The 21,668-nt window shown below is 48.0% G+C and overlaps 1 pseudogene; it reads right to left on the bottom strand.

The window, feature by feature from the left end:
- Positions 1-1,163: 1,163 nt before the first annotated feature.
- Positions 1,164-16,998, bottom strand: LOC144486899 (EEF1A lysine methyltransferase 3-like; annotated as a pseudogene).
- Between the last annotated feature and the right edge of the window lie 4,670 nt (positions 16,999-21,668).

Genomic DNA, 21,668 nt, shown 5'->3' with positions numbered 1-21,668 from the left:
CCTCCCTAACACCCTCCTCCCTAACCCCTCCTCCCTAACCCCTCCTCCCCACCATTCTCGGGGTGAAAGCACTTCTAAAAACCTTCTAGCCCAATTATCTTAAATCATTGCTGCCTGATTATTCTGTCTGCAAAGAGCACTAATTACCTTCCTGCTCTATCCATGCCCCTCGCAAATCTTTACACCTCAGTTAAATCTCTCATGGGCCTCCTCTGTTCGAATGAATCACATTGTGCACCTATCCAACCTTCTCTCACAGTTAAAATACTGAATTTCTGGCGCGGAGTTCTGACTGACGCTTCCAGCAAAAGTAATTGTTCTCTTAAATGTTGAAAATCACCTCAAAATGTAGCAAAGATAATGAATCAAAACCAAGACAGTCACCGGTTTATATCTCATCGTATTTTAATTCATTCTTGAGATGTGAGGGTCGTTGGTAAGTCCAGAATTCATTGTCCATCCCTCATTGTTCTTGAGAAGCTGTTGATCAGTTTGTTATTTGAACTCCTGCAGTCCCACAATGCTTTGAGATAGGGTCACCCCCACCCCCGCCCTCCCCCTCCCCCCCCCCCCTCCCCCCCCACCCCCCCACCCCTCCCCTCCCCCTCAGTATTGAAGAGCTAATTCATTCACGTCTGGTCAACACTGCCGCATCCCGTTTAATTCAAACAAGATTGTGGGCAGAGTTTTACAACTCCTCCCACTGCTGGGATTTTCCGGTCCCGCTGCAGACAATGGAATATTGAACAGCTCACCATATTTTCCAGGCCCGCCCTCCACCGCGACAAGGCCGCACCATTCTGCCCTCTGTTTCTGTAATCATCACACAGGAGAACGCAATAGGAGAGGAATGATCGGACAGGGTAAATCCATCATTTCTGAGTTGCGCTCTGCACGGTTAGAATTGAGCTCGGTGTAAGGTGAATTAAGATGGCTGTCAGGTTGCCTCAGCATCCAGTTAAGTCTTTTCAGAATACAATGATACCAATAAAGACGGGGACAGTGCATCAGTGTCGGGGTTAAAGTTAGATCCAGGAATAGGGCGAAATAAAAAAATCTCACTCTGTGCACCATTCAACTATCCAACTCTGGGATGTGAAGCCCATCTGGATCTTGTATATTTCATTGATGTGACCTCTGAGATTCTCTGCAGCATTAACCCGTTATGCGACAGGCTCTTTCCTGGTAATTTTGTACAAATTGATTTCTTGTTCTGGGACACTGTGAACAATTGTGGAATCAAAATGAGTTGGAAGAACCTTCTCGTAGAAATCGATGACTCCCATGTGTTTGCGCATCTTCTAGCAGAAGTAAATGGTGGTACTTTGTTTGCTCAGGTAGAGCAGGGTCGTTATCAGCGAGTGGAATTCTGATGGCCTGTAGATGATATCTGAACCAAAGATGAAGTCATAGTCTGTGGGGAACTGTTTGTGGTCTTTGCCCCACAGTAAAGCAGACACTTTTGCACGCTTGATGCCGACCTCGGGGATGTTTTTGCTGACGTTGTACTGTAATTGAATCACAACATTCGGTTGGTCAGTCAAAGTTACATCACCACCTGCCGGAGGAATGTTAGAGAGGAACAACTTATTTCCATTTATTGCTTTTCTGTGACAGTCCTGTAAATGGTAAATGTGGACAGAGAAATCCTGGACAGGGCGGATGAACACGGCGAATGATGCACTTTTGCAGTGATTTGGCACTGAGTACTGGGCAGAGCAATCGATCGCCTTATTCATTGGGCGACATTTATTGACCTGTTTTCAATAACTCTTGATGGAATGTTTTGGAAGAAAGAAAAGGTGATCACATCGTAAGAAGCCTCACACGCCAGGTTAAAGTCCAACTGGTTTATTTGGAATCACGAGTTTTCAGAGCGCTGCTCCTTCCTCAGGTGAGTCACGAGTGTATTCACCCGAGCTAGTCCCACTGACACCAAGGGGCAATTTAGCACGGCCAATCCACCTAACCTGCACAGCTTTCAGACAGTGGGAGGAAACCCACGCAGACACGGGGAGAATGTGCAGATTCCACACAGACAGTGACCCGAGCCGGGAATTGAACCCGGGTCCCTGGCGCTGTGAGGCAGCGGTGCTAACCACTGTGTCACCGTGCCAGCATGCCGTGAGTTGGACTGGCTTCTTTAAAAAGCCTGTCACCTGATTGGCAATCTTCATTTTATCACTAAACTGAAATCTTTCTCTTTCCATTCCAACCTGACTTGATTTCATTGGACTGATACGATGCCACTCGATGCTTCTATCCATGGTTGGATCTTGCTGAATTCAACGTCCTGCGTGATTTCGTTTCAAAACATATACTCCTATATAAGCCCCTCCTTCCTACATTCCCATTCTCCTTACATCACTTGCTACTTCCATGTCCTCCTTCCTGCTATAAGGAAATATAAGATTAGGAAGGTACTCAGTGCACCCGCACTTGGATTAATTAAACAACTACAATTTCAGCTATAACTGCCATTGGCTCTTGACAGATTGGTGCTGGTACAGAATAGTTAATGACTAGAACTAATGTCAAAGTTGATTGGCAGGGATGGCTACAAGGTTCTGTGGCTGAATTTTCTGGTACATACTGGGTGTCCTTGATAGGTATGTCCCTGTCAGGCAGGGAGGAAATGGCCGAGTGAGGGAACCATGGTTCACGAAAGAGGTGGAATGTCTTGTGAAAAGGAAGAGGGAAGCTTACGTAGGGATGAGGAAACAAGGTTCAGATGGCTCGGTTGAGGGTTACAAGTTAGCAAGGAATGAGCTGAAAAAGGGGCTTAGGAGAGCTAGGAGGGGACATGAGAAGTCCTTGGCGAGTCGGATCAAGGAAAACCCCAAGGCTTTTTACTCTTATGTGAGGAATAAAAGAATGACCAGGGTGAGGTTAGGGCCGGTTAAGGACAGTAGTGGGAACTTGTGTATGGAGTCAGTAGAGATAGGCGAGGTGATGAATGAATACTTTTCTTCAGTGTTCACCAAGGAGAGGGGCCATGTTTTTGAGGAAGAGAAGGTGTTACAGGCTAATAGGCTGGAGGAAATAGATGTTCGGAGGGAGGCAGTTTTGAATAAACTGAAGGTCGATAAGTCCCCTGGGCCTGATGAAATATATCCTAGGATTCTTTGGGAGTCAAGGGATGAGATTTCAGAGCCTTTGGCTTTGATCTTTGGGTCCTCACTGTCCACGGGGATGGTGCCAGAGGACTGGAGAGTGGCGAATGTTGTTCCTCTGTTTAAGAAAGGGAATAGAAATGACCCTGGTAATTATAGACCGGTTAGTCTTACTTCGGTGGTTGGTAAATTGATGGAAAAGGTCCTTAGGGATGGGATTTATGACCATTTAGAAAGATGCGGATTAATCCAGGATAGTCAGCACGGATTCGTGAAGGGCAAGTCGTGCCTCACAAATTTGATTGAATTTTTTGAGGAGGTAACTAAGTGTGTTGATGAAGGTAGGGCAGTTGATGTCACATACATGGATTTTAGTAAGGCGTTTGATAAGGTCCCCCATGGTCGGCTTATGATGAAAGTAAGGAGGTGTGGGATAGAGGGAAAGTTGGCCGATTGGATAGGTAACTGGCTATCTGATCAAAGTAAGAAGTCTCACAACACCAGGTTAAAGTCCAATAGGTTTATTTGGTAGCAAATACCATAAGCTTTCGGAGCACTGCTCCTTCGTTAGATGGAGTGGATATCTGCTCTCAAACAGTGCACAGACACAGAAATCAAGTTACAGAATACTGATTAGAATGCGAATCTCTACAGCCAGCCAGGTCTTAAAGGTACAGACAATGTGGGTGGAGGGAGCATTCAACACAGGTTAAAGAGATGTGTATTGTCTCCAGACAGAACAGCTAGTGAGATTCTACAAGCCCAGGAGTCAAGCTGTGGGGGTTACAGATAATGTGACATAAAACCAACATCCCGGTTTAGGCCGTCCTCATGTGTGCGGAACTTGGCTATCAGTTTCTGCTCAGCGACTCTGCGCTGTCGTGTGTCGTGAAGGCCGCCTTGGAGAACGCTTACCTGAAGATCTAAGGCTGAATGCCCGTGACCGCTGAAGTGCTCCCCCACAGGAAGAGAACAGTCTTGCCTGGTGATTGTCGGGCGGTGTTAATTCATCCGTTGTCATAGCGTCTGCATGGTTTCCCCAATGTACCATGCCTCGGGACATCCTTCCCTGCAGCGTATCAGTTAGACAACGTTGTCCGAGTTGCAAGAGTATGTACCGTGTACCTGGTAGATGGTGTTCTCTTGTGAGATTATGGTATCCGTGTCGATGATCCGGCACATCTTGCAGAGGTTGCTGTGGCAAGGTTGTGTGGTGTCGTGGTCACTGTTCTCCTGAAGGCTGGGTAGTTTGCTGCGGACAATGGTCTGTTTGAGGTTGTGCGGTTGTTTGAAGGCAAGAAGTGGGGGTGTGGGGATGGCCTTGGCGAGATGTTCGTCTTCATCAATGACATGTTGAAGGCTCGACACCGCTCGACAATCACCAGGCAAGACTGTTCTCTTCCTGTGGGGGAGCACTTCAGCAGTCATGGGCATTCAGCCTTGGATCTTCAGGTAAGCGTTCTCCAAGGCGGCCTTCACGACACACGACAGCGCAGAGTCGCTGAGCAGAAACTGATAGCCAAGTTCCGCACACATGAGGACGGCCTAAACCGGGATGTTGGATTTATGTCACATTATCAGTAACCCCCACAGCTTGCCTCCTGGACTTGTAGAATCTCACTGGCTGTTCTGTCTGGAGACAATACACATCTTCACAGCTCCAGGGTCCCGGGTTCGATTCCCGGCTTGGGTCACTGTCTGTGTGGAGTTTGCACATTCTCCTCGTGTCTGCGTGGGTTTCCTCCGGGTGCTCCGGTTTCCTCCCACAGTCCAAAGATGTGCGGGTTAGGTTGATTGGCCAGGTTAAAAATTGCCCCTTAGAATCCTGAGATGCGTAGGTTAGAGGGATTAGCGGGTAAATATGTGGGGGTAGGGCCTGGGTGGGATTGTGGTCGGTGCAGACTCGATGGGCCGAATGGCCTCCTTCTGCACTGTAGGGTTTCTATGATCTTTCTATGATCTCTTTAACCTGTGTTGAATGCTCCCTCCACCCACATTATCTGTACCTTTAAGACCTGGCTGGCTTTAGAGATTCGCATTCTAATTAGTATTCTGTAACTTGATTTCTGTGTCTGTTTGCACTGTTTGAGAGCAGATATCCACTCCATCTGACGAAGGAGCAGTGCTCCGAAAGCTTATGGTATTTTGCTAAAGCATCTGCTTTAAGCTGGCTGTGTCGATCTAAAACCTTTTCTCACCGAAAACACCGATTATTCATGCCCTGGGTTTTTCTGGTGTTCACTTTTCTGCGACCCCTCTCCATATCCCTCCTCCTCATCGTCTGCCATATTCCTGTAGCTGGCTTGTGCCTGTACGATCTCTCCATCCTGTGGACAGTGTATGTGCTATCGTCTGTTTTATCACGGATTGACCCATTTGTGGCATAAAAGCTGTGGGTATAGAATGTTTCCCCAAGAATTTTTTAAGGCCTCTAACATTTGGTCATATAAAAGGTATCTTTGTCTGCAAATTTAACTCCTGTTAAAACCAGGAGCCTATCCAGATTGGTCACTTTAGCACAGTCCAGTAGCTTAAATGCCAACAGGGACTGTGGAATTTCCAGCCAGTGTTTTTGTAGCCTTATATATAGTCTGTTAGATTCCATCACATATTCTTCAATAGAAATATCCTCCGATTTCCGAAAAGTATCAAAATCTGACCAGGCTTCACACGCAGTTAATCAGTCATCCTGAGAAATCTTATCCATAAAGGTTAATAAATTATCCAGAGCTTCCTCCGAGTCCAAATGTTCCGACTCCCATTCAGAAAATACTTTGACTAACTTTACTTCTTTGTGGTAAAGAAAGAGCCAAGGCCATTCCTTGCTTTCTTTTACTCAAAGCGGTGACCGTCGTCCACATGAAGACTTTGCTTCTCCATTGGTCATAAGGTTCAGTTTCTGAAAATAATGGTGGATAGTCATATCCTGGCACTTTCACTCTGGGTTCAGCCATTTTGTTGTCATCTACTCACTCCGCAGTGGATTAGAATTCTTCTCCCTTTTTTTTCTTTGAAAGAGTCGTAACTTGCAGCCCTTGGAACCAACAACCATCCTCTGCTACCACTGTTTGAGCCTCTAAGGTTGCAGTTTATTAAAGGAGACGCAAGTTCTGCTTCTTCATAAACTACCTTTATTTCTTTGATCCAACTCCACATACAATTCTCCATCGACCCCAAGTGCCGCCTGAAGCCCCTTTATATATCACTGGATAATTGACATCAAATTAGGACTTAACAGGAAAGTCTGTTAACCCATTCCTAACATATAATGTGGGAAAATTTGAGGTTGTCCTCTTTGGTGGGAAGAATGCAAGTGAAGAATGTTATTTAAATGGAGAGAGGCTGCAGAATTCTGTAGTACAGAAGGATCTGGTTGTCCTTGCACATGAATCACAAGAAAGTTAGCATGCAGGTACAGCAAGTTATTAGGAAGGCAAATGGAATGTCCATTGCAAGGGAAAAGAGCATAACAGAATGGGTGTGTTGCTCTAAATGTACAAGACATTGGTGGGACCATCCCTAGAGTTCTGTGTACAATGCTGGTCTCCTCACAGAGGGATATATTTACAGCAAAGATTCACTAGGCTTTTTTCTGGGATGAAGGGGTTGTCCTTTGAGGAAAGGTTGAGCAGGTTGGGTCTGCACCCATTGGAATTTTGAAGAAAGAGGAATGAACTTATTAAAACATATGATTCCAAGTGAGCTTGTCTGAGGATGTTTCCCCTCTTGGGTGAATTTAAAACCTCCCATTTAAGACAGATGCAAGGTCTAATCTCTTTCTCTTACAGGGTTATCGATCTTAGGAATTTTCTCGCCCAGAGAGCAGTGGGGCTGGATCATTGAATATATTCAAGGCTGAGTCAGACAGATTTTTGTTCGACAGAGGAGGGTTTAAGAGAACATGGGAGAAAGACAAGAAAGTGGCCTCACTTGGTCAGACATGATCTTGGTAAATGGCTGAGCAGACTCAAGAAGCTGAATCACTCTATTTCTTATGATCTTATACATTCCCTGGATATTTATATTTTTCCCACTTCTCTTGATGTTTATTGCAAGGTGACTGGAATTTAAGAGTGTGGGTATTTTGCTAAAAATGCATGATTGAGGGGCCAAATGGCCAACTCCTGTTTTTAATCCATTTGCTTGTGTTATTGATTAGATTCAAAAGATTCAAGCTCTTTTTAAAATATTACACTGAATGTGCCAGAATTAATTCTTGGCTCAATAGGCAAAGATGTTTTTCTTTAATGTATTGATGTTCAGATTTACAAGAATACCAATTGGAAAGGGAACAACAATTTATACTTCATGAGGGGAGTGTCCCAACCAATCAGCTCTCTCTTCACATGCAGTATTAATTGTTGTTCTCCTACCCTTGCACTTTTGCCGTGATGAGTGCAAGATGAAAAGCTTCGACAACTTGTCTCTTTTTAATTTCAGAAATACTCAGCCCAAGGTCTTGTCATTGTGCATAGTGACCGTACCACATTTTACTCTCCTCACACCTACAGAGTGTTGTCTCTTGACGTTTTCTTCACTTACCCAGCAGGATGGCAAGAATCCCCACCAGCCCAGTTCCTGCCCCCAATTCAATCACCTTCTTCCCAGTAAAATCCATCTGTTCCTGTTCAAAGTAGCGGCAGAGAACTTTGGCCTGAAAGAAAAAGTTGAATTAACATTGGAATTAATTAGTTCACCTGAAACATTTAATGACATTTCTGAAAGTCAGGACCCACTGCAAGAGAGGGTGCTCATCCAGTGTGTAAGATATTGAGAGGTATTGATAGAGTGGATTCTCAGAGGCTTTTACCCAGGGCTGAAATGGTTGTCACGAGAGGCCACAGGTTTAGGGTGCTGGGGAGTGGGTACAGAGGAGATGTTAGGGGTAAGTTTTTCACTCAGAGGGTGGTGGGTGCGTGGAATCGGCTGCCGGTAGTGGTGGTGGAAGCGGATTCGATTGAGTCTTTTAAGAGACTTTTGGATAGGTTCATGGAGGTTAATAAGATAGAGGGTGAGAGATGAGCCGAGGAGGTAAGGAAATTGTTCGGCGCAACTTGTGGGCCGAAGGGCCTGTTTGTGCTGCAGCTTTTCTATGTTCTATGTTCTAAATAGTTTCACAGGGAACAGAAACACAACATTTTAAACACCATACAGCCATCGAAGCATTGTAGATGGAAGGGTCTTGTGATGCCTTTAATCAGGCAATTGAGGTTGGCCTGCTTGCGTATGAAGTCCCTGATTGAAACCAAGGACAATGCCCTGGAAAACTAGAACCAACAATGAACCTTTCCTAAATAGAAGGTAGTAATTGTAGGTTATTGATAATTGGATGGTGTTAGCCATTGGTGATGCATCTTTCATATTTATTCTTTGAATATTTGTAATTGTTTTGTAATAACGTATTTGTAATAAACAAAAGGAATCCCTGACTGAAACAGAGTCCTGGCCGGCGAACTGGCAGGAGTTGGAGACCAAGGTCTTCGCTCGCCTGAGTCACTGGACAGGACTGCTCCGAGTGCTGTCCTACAGGGCGCGAGTTCTCCTCATAAACCAGCTGGTCGCCTCCATGTTGTGGTACCGGCTGGTCCCTTTGACCCCTCCCCCTGGCTTTGTCACAAACATCCAGAGAACCCTCCTGCGGTTCTTCTGGGACAACCGACTGCACTGGGTCCCTGCCGAGGTTCTGCATCTCCCACTTGCGGAGGGCGGTCAGGGTCTCGTATGTTTTCGCACACAGGTGGCGACCTTCCACCTCCAGACCCTGCAGAGATACCTTTACGTCGAGCCTCCTCCACGATGGTGTGCCCTGGCGACGGATTTCTCCCGCCAGTTGCACGGCCTGAATTATGACGTGCAGCTGCTGCATATAAATCTGGGGCACCTTCCGACCTCGCGGGAGTTGCCCGTCTTTTACCAGGACCTCCTCACGGTCGCCTCGCGACGCAGCGTCAGGAGTAGCGGCTCTCGTGCGAGAGCCACTGCTCAGGAATCCGTTCCTCCAGCCGTATAACTTCAGGTGGCTGGCGGAGAGGAGGCTGTGGCCGCCGGGGTGACCAGAATCGGGGACGTGCTGGATGGCGGAGGAGCGGGCTGGATGAGTCCCCGCGTGCTGGCTGAGCGCGCGGAGGTGGCCGTCCGGCACGCGGCCAAAGCCATCCAAGACCTCAGGATGGTTGTGTTCAGACCTGAGGGCACACGCAGTCTCGAGGCGGCACAGGCGTGCGGTGGGATCCCGCCCGAGCGTTCCCCTGCTCGGATGGAATTTTACATTGGCCCCAAACCTCGACCCCCCCCTCCCGGGTCAGGTACCCCCACATCATGAGCCACCTCATGGAAATGCCCCCAGTCCCCTTTTCTACCGCACGGAGGCGTTTCCTGTACGGGCTGCTGCTGCACACCTTCCACTGCCGCGTCCTCGCCTGTCGCCCGGATACACCATGGCGGCCTTGTTGCCACCGGGTGGCAGAGGTCCCCAGTGGAAGTCTCTCTACGGAGAGATCTCCCCCCCACTATCTCGGGGACCTGGGGTGGAGGGTGCTGCACGCAGCAGTGCCGTACAACCATGTCTACGTTATGTGTTGTCGGCTGTACAACCTTTTCAGTTTTCTAAAACACCTTCTTTTGATGTTTTGTTTGCACTTCAGCCCCAGGCTCCTGATCTACGGGCACCCGGTGCGGAGAAAGGCGGGGAAGGAAGAGGAGCTCCTCGTGGACCTGTTCCTGGGCCTGGCGAGGCATTCCATCTCCCGGTCCAGGCAGCGGGCGATCCAGGGGGTCATCCAACCCGACTGTCTGCCGCTCTACCGCGGCTATATGTTCATGTCTGGGTGTCCCTGGAGAGGGAGCATATGGTGTTCCGCTGCCTTCCGTGCCCGCTGGGCACCGCAGGGACTGGGGTGTATTATTGACCCCCTTAATCACATCTTCATTTGATGTTTTAAGTTTCCTTTCTGCTTTGCCTTTTGTTTCCGGCGGTTCCCCTCCTTTTAGGGAGCTGCACTTTTTCAGTTGTCCCTGAGTTAATTCGGTTTTGTTTATTTGGTTGGACAACAAAAGATGTCCCTGATTGAAAGCTCATTGATGGCCCAGTCGGAGAGCCCCGTGTCCTGTATTTAAACAGGAGCGTCAGTCTCTCTGCACTCCTGATGTAGGCAGCACACACTGAGCACTCAGTGGAGTATGGGAGGATCTTGTAAATAATGGAATTGGGCGGTGTTTTTGGATTTCCAAAAGGCGTTTGATAAGGTGCCCCATAAAAGGCTGCTGAAGAAGATTAGGGCACATGGAGTTGGGGGTAGTGTGTTAAAGTGGATTGGGGACTGGCTATCCGACAGGAAGCAAAGAGTCGGAATAAATGGGTGTTTTTCCGGTTGGAGGAAGGTAACTAGTGGCGTGCCGCAGGGATCGGTACTCGGGCCGCAACTGTTTACCAATTATATAGATGATCTGGAGGAGGGGGCGGAGTGTAGGGTAACAAAGTTTGCAGACGACACAAAGATAAGTGGAAAAGTGAATCATGTGGAGGACGGAGAAGATCTGCAGAGAGATTTGGACAGGCTGAGTGAGTGGGCGAGGATATGGCAAATGGAGTATAACGTTGATAAATGCGAGGTTATACACTTTGGAGGAAATAATAACAAATGGGATTACTATCTCAATGGAAACAAATTAAAACATGCTACCGTGCAAAGGGACCTGGGGGTCCTTGTGCATGAGACGCAAAAGCCCAGTCTGCAGGTACAACAGGTGATCAAGAAGGCAAATGGGATGTTGGCCTATATTGCGAGGGGGATGGAATATAAAAGCAGGGATGTCTTGATGCACCTGTACAGGGCATTGGTGAGGCCGCAGCTGGAATACTGTGTGCAGTATTGGTCCCCTTATATGAGGAAGGATATATTGGCATTGGAGGGAGTGCAGAGAAGGTTCACCAGGTTGATACCAGAGATGAGGGGTTTGGATTATGAGGAGAGGCTGAGGAGATTGGGTTTGTACTCGTTGGAGTTTAGAAGGATGAGGGGGGATCTTATGGAGACTTATAAGATAATGCGGGGGCTGGATAGGGTGGAGGCGGAGAGATTCTTTCCACTTAGTAAGGAAGTTAAAACTAGAGGACACAGCCTCAAAATAAAGGGGGGTCGGTTTAAGACAGAGTTGAGGAGGAACTTCTTCTCCCAGAGGGTGGTGAATCTCTGGAATTCTCTGCCCACTGAGGTGGTGGAGGCTACCTCGCTGAATATGTTTAAAGCGCGGATGGATGGATTCCTGAGCGGTAAGGGAATTAAGGGTTATGGGGATCAGGCGGGTAAGTGGTACTGATCCACGTCAGATCAGCCATGATCTTATTGAATGGCGGGGCAGGCTCGAGGGGCTAGATGGCCTACTCCTGCTCCTATTTCTTATGTTCTTATGTTCTTATGAATTCTGATGATGGGACTTTCACCTCCGAGGACCTATTGCAGGTATAATCCCAGTATAAGTGGCAAAGTTGTTGTGTTCAACAAACAAAGAACAAAGAACAAAGAACAGTACAGCACAGGAAACAGGCCCTTCGGCCCTCCAAGCCTGTGCCGCTCCTTGGTCCAACGAGACCAATCGTTTGTATCCCTCCATTCCCAGGCTGCTCATGTGACTATCCAGGTAAGTCTTAAACGATGTCAGCGTGCCTGCCTCCACCACCCTACTTGGCAGCGCATTCCAGACCCCACCACCCTCTGTGTAAAAAACGTCCCTCTGATGTCTGAGTTATACTTCGCCCCTCTCAGCTTGAGCCCGTGACCCCTCGTGATCGTCACCTCCGACCTGGGAAAAAGCTTCCCACTGTTCACCCTATCTATACCCTTCATAATCTTGTACACCTCTATTAGATCTCCCCTCATTCTCCGTCTTTCCAAGGAGAACAACCCCAGTTTACCCAATCTCTCCTCATAGCTAAGACCCTCCATACCAGGCAACATCCTGGTAAACCTTCTCTGCACTCTCTCCAATGCCTCCACGTCCTTCTGGTAGTGCGGCGACCAGAACTGGACGCAGTACTCCAAATGTGGCCTAACCAGCGTTCTATACAGCTGCATCATCAGACTCCAGCTTTTATACTCTATACCCCGTCCTATAAAGGCAAGCATACCATATGCCTTCTTCACCACCTTCTCCACCTGTGTTGCCACCTTCAAGGATTTGTGGACTTGCACACCTAGGTCCCTCTGTGTTTCTATACTCCTGATGACTCTGCCATTTATTGTATAACTCCTCCCTACATTATTTCTTCCAAAATGCATCACTTCGCATTTATCCGGTGTTACATGGTGTTATAGAATGTTCAAACCAAGTATTTGGTGCAAGAAAACTTTGTCAATCCAAATCGCGTTGGGACCCATTAAACCATTCCAAAGAATGTGTCTCATGGTGCTCAGATTACATTAAATTGATTACATGATTCCTTGGATGATACTAAAACAGTGTGGGGTATCACGAGTGGAATACACTGGAACTAAATTGGTGAGGGTACTGGAAGAATAAAGCAAGAGTCTTTATTCTTTCATAGAATGCTGGTAATGCCAACATTTGGTGCCCATCCCTAACTGCCCTTGATCCGAGTGTCTCATTCGGAGGTGTTAAGGATTTAGAGGAGTATACGGGATGTAGGAAGGAGCTTAAGAAGGAAATTAGGAGAGCGAGAAGGGGTCATGAGAAGGCCTTGGCGGGTAAGATTAAGGAGAACCCCAAGGCTTTCTACAAATATGTCAAGAGTAAAAGGATGAGATGTGAAGGCATAGGACCCTTAAAAGGTGAAGGGGGAAAAGTTTGTGCGGAACCGTTAGAAATGGCGGAGCTGCTTAATGAACACTTTACCTCGGTATTCACGGTGGAAAGGGATCTGGGTGGTTGTACTGCTGGTTTGCGGTGGACAGAAAGGATCGAGCATGTGGACATAAAGAAAGAGGATGTGTTGGAACTATTGAATGGCATCAAGGTTGGTAAGTCGCCGGGACCGGATGGGATGTACCCCAGGTTACTGTGGGAGGCGAGGGAGGAGATTGCGGAGCCTTTGGCGATGATCTTTGCATCGTCGATGGAGACGGGAGAGGTTCCGGAGGATTGGAGGATTGCAGATGTGGTCCCTATATTCAAGAAAGGGAACAGGGACAGCCCGGGAAATTACCGACCGGTGAGTCTAACCTCAGTGGTTGGTAAGTTGATGGAGAGGATCCTGAGAGACAGGATTTATGATCATCTAGAGAAGTTTAGTATGATCAAAAGTAGTCAGCACGGCTTTGTCAAGGGCAGGTCGTGCCTTACGAGCCTGGTTGAGTTCTTTGAAAATGTGACCAAACACATTGACGAAGGAAGAGCGGTGGATGTGGTCTATATGGACTTCAGCAAGGCGTTCGATAAGGTCCCCCATGCAAGACTTCTTGAGAAAGTGAGAGGGCATGGGATCCAAGGGGCTGTTGCCTTGTGGATCCAGAACTGGCTTGCCTGCAGAAGGCAGAGAGTGGCTGTGGAGGGGTCTTTCTCTGCATGGCGGTCAGTGACCAGTGGAGTGCCCCAGGGATCTGTTCTGGGACCCTTGCTGTTTGTCATTTTCATAAATGACCTGGATGAGGAAGTGGAGGGATGGGTTGGTAAGTTTGCTGACGACACCAAGGTAGGTGGTGTTGTGGATAGTTTGGAGGGATGTCAGAAGTTGCAGCGAGACATAGATAGAATGCAAGACTGGGCGGAGAAGTGGCAGATGGACTTCAACCCGGATAAGTGTGTGGTGATCCATTTTGGCAGATCCAATTGGATGAAGCAGCAATATAATATGAAGGGTACCATTCTTAGCAGTGTAGAGGATCAGAAGGACCTTGGGGTCCGGGTCCATAGGACTCTTAAATCGGCCTCGCAGGTGGAGGATGCGGTCAAGAAGGCGTACGGCGTACTGGCCTTCATTAATCGAGGGATTGAGTTTAGGAGTCGGGAGATAATGCTGCAGCTTTATAGGACCCTGGTTAGACCCCACTTGGAGTACTGCGCGCAGTTCTGGTCACCTCATTACAGGAAAGATGTTGAAGCCATTGAAAGGGTGCAGAGGAGATTTACAAGGATGTTGCCTGGATTGGGGGGCATGCCTTATGAGGATAGGTTGAGGGAGCTTGGTCTCTTCTCCCTGGAGAGACGAAGGATGAGAGGTGACCTGATAGAGGTTTACAAGATGTTGAGAGGTCTGGATAGGGTAGACTCTCAGAGGCTATTTCCAAGGGCTGAAATGGTTGCTACGAGAGGACACAGGTTTAAGGTGCTGGAGGGTAGGTACAGAGGAGATGTCAGGGGTAAGTTTTTCACTCAGAGGGTGGTGGGTGAGTGGAATCGGCTGACGTCGGTGGTGGTGGAGGCAAACTCGTTGGGGTCTTTTAAGAGACTTCTGGATGAGTACATGGGATTTAATGGGATTGAGGGCTATAGATAGGCCTAGAGGTGGGGATGTGATCGGCGCAACCTGTGGGCCGAAGGGCCTGTTTGTGCTGTGGCTTTCTATGTTCTATGTTCTATGTTCTATGTTCGGCCATTTCAGAGGGCAGTTAAGAGTCACCCACATTGCTGTCGTTCTGGATTCACATGCAGGCCAGACTGGATAAGGATGGCAGATTTCCTTCCCCAAAGAACATTAGTGAACCAGTGGGTTTTTCCCACACTCGACAATGGTTTAGTGGTCACCATCACTGAGGCTAGTTTTCAATTCCAGATTTATTAATTGGATTTAAATTCCACCAGCTGCGGTGGTGGAATGTGGACCCATTTCCCTCAGACCATTAGCCCCGGTCACTGGATCACAAGCTGATCATGGGGAAAGAAATGACAACCAAAAGAAGCATGGTCTGAAAGAATAAAGATCTGGATCAAAGATCTGGAATTTTAAAAAATTAACAGAAATGTTCATAATAAATGTCTGGATCACAGGGATCGTGGGGCTGCATCCTTAGCCCCTTACAATACTCCTTATACACCTATATCTGTGTGGCTAAATTCCCCTCCAACTTCATTTTCAAGTTTGTCGTAACACCACTGTAGTGCGTCAGATCTCAAACAATGACGAGACAGATTACAGGAATGAGATAGAGAATCTGGTGAACTGGTGCGGCAACAATAATCTCTCCCTCAATGTCAACAAAATGAAGGATATAGTCATCAACGTTAGGAAGCGTAGTGGAGAACATGCCCCTGTCTACATCAATGGGGACGAAGTAGAAATTGTCAAAAGCTTCAAGTTTTTATGTGTCCAGATCACCAACAACCTGTCCTTGTCCCTCCATGCCAACACTGTAGTTAAGAAAGCCCACCAATGGCTCTACTTTCTCAGGAGGCTAAGGAAATTTGGCACGCCTGCACTGGCCGGGAGGCCAAGTGGCAAATGCAGATGCCTTAAGGAGGCAACCTTTTGCAGACACCCCACCAATGGTACCCCAAGTGGAAGAGATGGTAATGACCATGAATTTTCTGGATACCTTCACAGTGGCCGCATATAATATCGGTCTTTTGACGCAAAAAGACTCTGTCCTCACAAAAGTTAAACACTTAGTACTGACAGGGGAAATGGAAAGGCCAGTACAGCTCCAGTTCCACCCTTATTGGAGAAGAGAGCAGCTCAGGTTAGAAGAGGGAATACTGCTATGGGGGAGCGTGAGTGATTGTTCTGAGTCCGGGTCACCGTGCCATACTGGCTGAACTAAATCACTACCCAGGAGTGTCCACAATGAAGATACTGGCCAGAAGCTATGTTTGGTAGCCCAGAATGAAAACGGACACAGCAGTGCTCAAGGGTGCTGCCTGGAACGCCAAGATGGACATATGTTGTCACCAGCAGCTCTCCTACACCTTGGGAATGGGCAGGTAGACCATGGACTCGGCTGCATGTGGATTATGCAGGCCCATTCATGGGCTTGATTTTCTTGGTCATAGTGGGTGCCCAATTGGATGGAAAGCCATAGGATGCATTCGACGACCACAACAATAACGCTAAAGAAACTTTGCACCTTCTTTTCAACATGTGGGATCCCGGAGCTGCTGGTCGCTGACAATGGACCAGCTTTCGCCAGCCAAGAGTTCACCCGGTTTATGAAGTTGAATGGGATTTGACCTATCAGGACGGCACCGTACCAACCATCGCCAAACAGTCCAGACTTTAAAAGCTGCTTTAAGGAACAACTGGCAGTATCAATAGACACAAAGCTTCCCATTAGTTATTAGATTATAGAACAAGCCCCCCGCCTTGTCACTCCGGGAATAGCACCCGCAGGATTGCTCATGGGCAGACAACTCGACACCAGATTAAGTTTGTTATTCCCAAACCTGGGGGGGAGGTGTGGGAAGGGGGGGGGGGGCGGGGAGGGGGGGGGGGAGTGGGGGGGGGGGGAAAGCAACAAGAAGTCCAATGCAGAGGCCATGACAATAGCAGCCGGAAGAGGCAATTGGAGGCTGGAGAAAAAGGTTGGGTAAAGAATTATGTAAACGGTCCCATATGTTACCTGGAATGGTTGAGTGTCGGATGGGGCCTGTATCCTACTGAATATGCATGGGTGAGGCCATCCTGAAAAAAACATCTGGATCAGGTGCCGGCCACAAAATCACAGTTTGTCCTGGAACCAACTATGCCCAGCAGGCTGAGGACCGAGGAGAGTTCACCCAGACTGGCCAGCCCCACCTCTCTGTCGCTCATAGTTAGAATCTCGGAGTCCAAAATAGACACTGCGGGCGAAGCCACGGCTACTCCTCTGCCACGCAAGGAAGGGGGTGAACTAGAACTGCGGCGCACGCGTCGTAAGAGACGGGCACCTGTTGGACACACTCCTCCCATGTCAGATGCCGAGTTGGAGGATCCAGACTCAATGCTCAAGAGATCCATGAGCTGTGCGAACAGCCAAGGTTCCTCACACCTGGGGGGTGGGAGGGACTTCAATGAGGCCAATGAGAGTTGGCCTCTTGGAGTATGAGCTCCATGACTGAGATCATAATGGCCTGGCTAGTCAGGGAGCCTCACCTGTATATAAATATGGGAGTGTCAGGTTCACCGGCATGCTCGATTCTGACTTTGTATCTGAAGCACTCTAGATGTGGAATAGTTTGTAAATAAAGGGAATCTGGTGAAGGAACACCCGGCCTCTGAAGAGTAATTTCACAGAGTGTGAGTAATTTCAGATGTGGGATGATATAAGGGGAGCAGGCTTAAGGGCAACATTAGGGCTTAAGTTTCCAAATGCTTTCCAAATTGCCAAACTGGCTTTTTTATCACCTTATGTCCAGTTCTCTTGTCGTTTAACAGAGATACAATGCCACTATTGGGCAAAAATGCCACTCGAACTGAATTATGTGGTTAAGATGATTAATTTTCTCATTCTAAAGCTATATTGCAATGTCAATTTGTGAATAAACATGTTGCATACACGCATGCAAACATTCGAATTCAGATAGGAGTAGGCCACTGGTATCCTCATGCCTGCTCCGCCATTCAATAATGGCTGATCTGATTGTAACCTCAATTCCACATTCCTATCGACCACCAGTAACCTTTCACCCCCCCGCCCCCCGCCTCATCAAGAATCTAGCTACCTCTGAGCTTAAAAAATATTCAAAGACTCTGCTTTCACCGGCTTTTGAGGAAGAGAGTCCCAAAGGCTCACAACCCTCTAAGAGAAAAAGATTCTCCTCATCTCTGTCTTCCATGGGCAATGTGGCGATTTGTCGTGATTGTCCCTTTCAGGGCAACACAGCAGAAGAGGCTCATCTGACTTGGGACCGCATTTGAGACAGAGTGTGGGCAATCATCCCAGGGGGTGGAGCCCTCTCTTGGGCAGAAGACATTTAGACAAAAAACATAGAAAGAATACAGCACAAACAGGCCCTTCGGCCCACAAGTTGCGCTGGTCATGTCCCTACCTACCTAGGCTATAGATAGGCTTACCTATAACCCTCAATCCTGTTAATCATAGAATCATAGAATTCCAACAGTACAGAAAGAGGCCATTCGGCCCATCGAGTCTGCACCGACCACAATCCCACCCAGGCCCGACCCCCATTTCCCTAAATATTTTACCCACTAATCCCTCTAACCTACGCATCTCAGGACGCTAAGGGGCAATTTTTAGCACGGCCAATCAACCTAACCCTTGGACTGTGGGAGTGCCAGGTTCACCGGCACGCTTGATTCTGAGGAAACCGGAGCACCCGGAGGAAACCCACGCAGACACGAGGAGAATGTGCAAACTCCACACAGACAGTGACCCAAGCCGGGAATCGAACCCGGGACCCTGGAGCTGTGAAGCAGCAGTGCTAACCACTGTGCTACCGTGCCGCCCGCCCATGTAAGTCCCATGTACTCATCCAGAAGTCTCTTAAAAGACCCTATCGAGTTTACCTCCACCACCACTGACGGCAGCCGATTCCACTCGCCCACCACCCTCTGAGTGAAAAACATACCCCTGACATCTCCTCTGTACCTACTCCCCAGCACCTTAAACCTGTGTCCTCTCGTAGCTGCCATTTCAGCCCTGGGAAAAAGCCTCTGAGAATCCACCCGATCTATACCTCTCAACATCTTGTAAACCTCTATTAGGTCACCTCTCATCCTACGTCTCTCCAAGGAGAAAAGACCGAGCTCCCTCAACCTATCCTCATAAGGCATGCCTCCCAATCCAGGCAACATCCTTGTAAATCTTCTCTGCACCCTTTCAATCATTTCCACATCCCTCCTGTAATGAGGTGACCAGAACTGAGCACAGTACTCCAAATGGGGCCTGAAGAGGGTCTCAGAAAGCTGCACCATTATCCCCGACTCCTAAACTCAATCCCTCGATTGATGAAGGCCAGCATACTATACGCCTTCATAACCACCTCCTCTACCTGCGGGGCCGATTTAAGAGTCCTATGGACCCGGACCCCAAGGTCCTTCTGATCCTCTACACTGCTAAGAGTCTTACCCTTGATATTATACTCCTTCATCCCATTTGACCTGCCAAAATGGACCACTACACATTTATCCGGGTTGAAGTCCATCTGCCACTTCTCCGCCCATCTATCTATGCATCCTATCTATGTCACGCTGCAGCTTCTGACATCCCTCCAAACTATCCACAACACCACCAACCCTTCGTGTCGTTGGCAAACTTACCAACCCATCCCTCCACTTCCTCATCCAGGTCATTTATGAAAATGACAAACAGCAAGGGTCCCAGAACAGATCCCTGGGGCACTTCACTGGTGACCGACCTCCATTCAGAAAAAGACCCATCTACAACCACTCTCTGCCTTCTGCAGGCAAGCCAGTTCTGAATCCACAAGACTACAGCCCCTTGGATCCCATGCCCTCTCACTTTCTCGAGAAGTCTTGCAAGGGAGACCTTATCAAACACCTTGCTGAAGTCCATGTAAACCACATCTACCGCTTTTACTTCATCAATGTGTTTAGTCACATTTTCAAAGAACTCCACCAGGCTCGTAAAGCACGATCTGCCTTTGACAAAGCCGTGCTGACTACTGAGCATACTAAACTTCTCTAAATGTTCATAAATCCTGTCCCTCAGGATCTTCTCCATCAGTTTACCAACCACTGAGGTTAGACTCGCCGGTCGGTAATTACCTGGGCTATCCCTATTCCCCTTCTTGAATGTAGGAACCACATCCGCAATCCTCCGGCACCTCTCCCGTCTCCATCGACGACGCAAAGATCATCGCCAGAGGCTCTGCAATCTCTTCCCTCGCCTCCCACAGTAACCTGGGGTACATCCCATCCGGACCCGGCGACTTATCTATCTTGATACTATTCAAAGTTTCCAACACATCCTCTTTCTTAATGTCCGCATACTCAATCTTTTCAGTCCGCCGCAATCCAGGTCTTTTTCCACAGTGAATACCGAGGTAAAATATTCATTAAGCACCTCTGCTATTTCTTCCGGTACAGACTTTCTCACCTTCACCTTTTATATGTCCTAGTCCGTCACATCTCATCCTTTTACTCTTCACATATTTATAGAACGCCTTAGGGTTCTCCTTAATCTTTCCTGCCAAGGCCTTCTCGTGACCCCTTCTGGCTCTCCTAATTTCTTTCTTAAGTCACTTCCTACAAGCCGTATACTCATCTAGATCCCTATCATCGCCTAGCTCTCTGAACCTTTTGTACGCTTTCCTTTTCTTTCTCACTAGATTCAGCGCAGCTTTCGTGCACCACGGTTCCCGTAACCTACCAACACCTCCCTGTCTCATCGGAACGTTGTCATGCAGAACTCCAGACAAACATTCCTTGAAAGTCTGCCACCTTACTTCAATACTTTTAATCGAGAATGCCTCCTTCCAATTTATGCCTCTGATCTCCTGCCTGATGGCTTCATATTTCCCCTTACTCCAGATAAACACTTTCCCAGCTTGCCTGATCCTATCTCTTTCCAATGCTAGCGTAAAGGAGATAGAGTTATGATCGCTATCCCCAAGATGCTCCCCCACTGAGAGATCCGACACCTGTCCAGGCTCATTAGCCAGTACCAGATCAAGTACAGCCTCTCCTCTTGTAGGCTTATCCACATGCTGTGTCAGGAAACCCTCCTGAACACACCTAACAAACTCCTCCCCATCCAAACCCCTTACCCTAGGGATATTCCAATTGATGTTTGGGAAATTAAAGTCTCCCATCACGACAACCCTGTTATTCCTACATCTCTCCAGGATCTGTTTCCCTATCTGCTCCTCAACATCCCTGTTACTATTGGGCGGCCTGTAGAAAACACCCAGCAAAGTTATCAACCCCTTCCCACTCCGAACTTCCACCCACAGAGACTCCGTAGACAATCCCTCCACAGCATGCACCTTCTCTACAGCTGTGACACTATCCCTGATCAGCAGTGCCACTCCACCCCCTCTCTTGCCTCCCTCCCTGTCCTTTATGAAACATCTGAAACCCGGCACCCATAGAACCATAGAAAATTACAGCTCAGAAAGTATCCCGAAGTATCCCGAAGTATCCAGTCCTGTCCCTGTCCCCAAGTCTCCGTAATGGCCACCACATCACACTTCCAAGCATTGATCCACACTCAAAGCTCATCCACTTTATTCACTACACTCCTGGCGTTAAAATAGACACATCTCAAACCTTTGGTCTGAGCTCTCCCCTTCTCCATCACCCGTCTATTCTCCCTCTTACACTGTCTACAATCCTTCTCTATTTGCGGGCTAACCTCCTCGCTCTCAGTCATCTCCTCACGATTCCCTCCCCCCAACCTTTCTAGTTTAAAGTATCCCCAGTAGCCTTAGCCAACCTTCCTGCCAGGATATTGGTCCCCCTGGGATTCAAGTGCCACCCGTCTTTTTTGTACATGTCACACCTGCCCCTAAAGAGGTCCCAATGATCCAGGAACCTGAATCCCTGCCCCCCGCTCCAGTCCCTCAGCCACGCATTCATCCTCCACCTCACTCCATTCCTGCTCTCACTTTCCTGTGGCACAGGCAGCAATCCTGAGATTACTACCTTTGTGTTCCTCCTTCCCAACTGTCTACCTAGCTCCCTATATTCTCTTTTCATGACCCCTT

This window comes from Mustelus asterias, unplaced genomic scaffold (genome assembly GCF_964213995.1).
Source record: "Mustelus asterias unplaced genomic scaffold, sMusAst1.hap1.1 HAP1_SCAFFOLD_509, whole genome shotgun sequence".
NCBI lineage: Eukaryota > Metazoa > Chordata > Chondrichthyes > Carcharhiniformes > Triakidae > Mustelus > Mustelus asterias.
Note: the sequence above shows the minus strand (reverse complement) of the source record. Positions and strands in the feature narration are given on the sequence as shown.